Consider the following 2996-nt stretch of genomic DNA (forward strand, 5'->3'; position numbering starts at 1 on the left):
AGCAGGTAGACCAGCTCCACAGATGAGCACAGGAGAAGCCTCCCAGACTGAGGCTCATTTCACCCTGGTCTGACCTGAGTTAGACCCGGCTTTGAACCGGGCCAGCGCCAGAACAGGGCCAGACCCGCACCACACCCACGCTAGACAGTCAGTAAATCTGGGTAATCAGTCGGTTATCTGGGTAATCTACACTGATACCCAGATTCTCCCTGCATGTGTGTGTGTCCACCAGGAGATGCGCTGTACAGGTTAAGATACTATTTCTATCACATACACAATAATCTGACGACTGTAGGTCATTAAAGGTTACTGTAGGTTACTGTGGGTTACTATTGTTACCATAGGTTACTATAGTTACTGTGGGTTACTGTAGGTTACTGTAGTTACTATAGTTACTGTAGTTACTGTAGGTTACTGTAGGTAGGCTATGATAAGAGTATATGTGTGTGTGAGCCCTCCAAGCACTCATGGGCAGAACCACAGAAATCAAAGCACCAAACTAAAGCTGACTGAGGCTCTGTGGGGACGGATTTGAAAAAGGTGTGTGTATGTGTGTGTGTTTTATCCTTTCATGCTCTACAGGGTCAACAGAGGGGATCAGGCAGCAGCACCATACACACACACACACTCACACAAACACACACACACACACTGTGAGCACCTGCGACCACTTCCGATCCAAGGCTGGAAACGCTGTCATAGCAACTAGATAGAACCTTGGTAAGGAGATGGAGGTTTTTTTTCCCCCGCATGTGTGTGTGGTGTGTGTGTGTGTGAGTGCAGGCGAATCTCCGTGGGATTCACAGTTGTGCTGTTTCAACACGGAAGAGTCAGCCCTTGAGTTGATGTTATGAAACCGGTCAAATACTAGCTGCACATACATACAGTATGTCCTACACATGTTCCATGTTTTGCCAAAGCTGAACATAGTTATACTTTGGTAAGGACTCGTTATATGGACTATTAAGATTCAGCTTATACGGTTATTATCGAAGATTAAGATTCAGTTTACACGGTTATTATCGAAGATTAAGATTCAGCTTATCGGCTGCTGTTTGTGGCACTGAGTCTGCCACGTACACTGGTGTGTAGCACTAGTCTGTGTCCAACACTGGTGTGTATGTAGCACTGGTGTGTGTGTGTAGCACTAGTGTGTGTGTAACACTGGTTTGTGTGTAACACTAGTGTGTGTGTAGCACTGGTGTGTGTGTAGCACTGGTGTGTGTGTAGCACTCGTGTGTGTGTAACACTGGTGTGTGTGTAGCACTGGTGTGTGTGTAGCACTAGTGTGTGTGTAACACTGGGAAAAGCTTATTATGTTGTTTCTGTGTCACCATGTAGGCAGTGTGTGTCCACTGTGTGTGTATTTGGGAGAGCACCAAAGATATGCTATGCTAACGTATACGCAGCGATTCAATGTAAAGCTTTACATTATAATTTCCCCTAAAGATTTTGGTTTTTAAATGTTTAGAAGGTCAGAGTTCACCAGACAACACCGTTGGACATAGCGTTCCCATGGAAACGGTGCTGTGTGACTGACTAGCGAAAGAAGTTTCTGGACGCTCTACAGAAGGGACAAAGGTCCGTGTGCTTCATCAGTACTGGAGTAAGACAGAAGGGAGAGAGGGCCGTGTGTGTGTGTGTGTGTGTGTGTTTGAGAGAGAGAGAGAGAGAGTGTGTGTGTGTGTGTGTGTGTGCTTCATCAGTACTGGAGTAAGACAGAAAGGAGGGGTATTGTGACACCTGCCAAAAAAAAACATTAAAAAACAAACACAAACTAAATACAATGTTCACTTGGAATTAACATAACATTAACATAAAAACATGAATACTGCAGAATATATTTGAATATACAGCAAATATTTTTCTTTGATTAAAAAAACCCAATAAATCCACATAATGTTGATATCATTTCCAGTTCGATGGATATCCTGGTGGAAGCATCACTTAGAGCTGATGTATGCATGACTTCCACACATACCCAAGCTTCACCTCCTGGTCAAGAGTAAAAACAACCACTGCTCATCGCAGAGCTGGACTGCATGTGTTTGTACCGTGTCAAAACATCCTCAGTCACTTGGACACGGAGCAGAGTGCAGTTCTTACACACTGGTGTAACAGACACACACACCTATATAACAACACAAAGAATAAAACAGGGTCAAAGAGTCAAAGGAAATGTGCTGCTGAATGGCTGTGGTGCTCTACCTATGTGGAGTGTGTGTGTGTGTGTGTTTGTGTGTGCGTGTGTGTGTGTGTCTGTGTGTGGTCTGATGTTTCACTGGATAGCTTATAAACAGGAAGTTTGAGTGCAGAGTAACTCCCACCTCTATGACTGACAGGTGAGGGTATCTCCCACCTCTATGACTGACAGGTGAGGGTATCTCCCACCTCTATGACTGACAGATGAGGGAGTCCTGCTGAATCATGAAGAAGCTTCTGGCCAGTCCATAGGTGCTACCTTGCACACGGCCCCTCAGGACCAGAGTAGGACCAGCAGACAGGGCCGAAGTGTGTCCAGTGGACCCAGGAGCCCTTCACCTGACTCAGGCAGACCAGGTGAGGAGGACGAGAAGGGGGAGGAGGAGAAGGACGAGGAGGAGGACTGGGGGGTTGGTCATGGCATGAAGCCAGCTCAGCATTGAAACCTCATGAGAAGGAGCTCCTCTATACGCTTTTAAAGCTAAAAACATTTAAAGCTAAAAACATACAACTCAACACAGTACAAAACTACATCTAAGCCTTCAGCAAAGCTACAATAAAATCTTAAAAAGTGGAAAATATTAAACAAACAAAAAAGTGCCTCACTCTGTGTGTGTGTGTGTGTGTGTGGGGGGGGGGGGGGGGGGGGGGGGGGTGTGTGCGGGTGAGTGTGTCGGATGCCTGAGAGTGACAAACAGGTTAATTTCTTCTTTTTTTGCATTGACTGGTCTCTACTGTGCTGAGGGGCTCTCTCATCTTTACCCCCTCCCCCACACCCCCACCCCCGCGTACAT

Source organism: Sprattus sprattus (assembly GCF_963457725.1).
Source record: "Sprattus sprattus genome assembly, chromosome: 20".
NCBI classification, from domain to species: domain Eukaryota; kingdom Metazoa; phylum Chordata; class Actinopteri; order Clupeiformes; family Clupeidae; genus Sprattus; species Sprattus sprattus.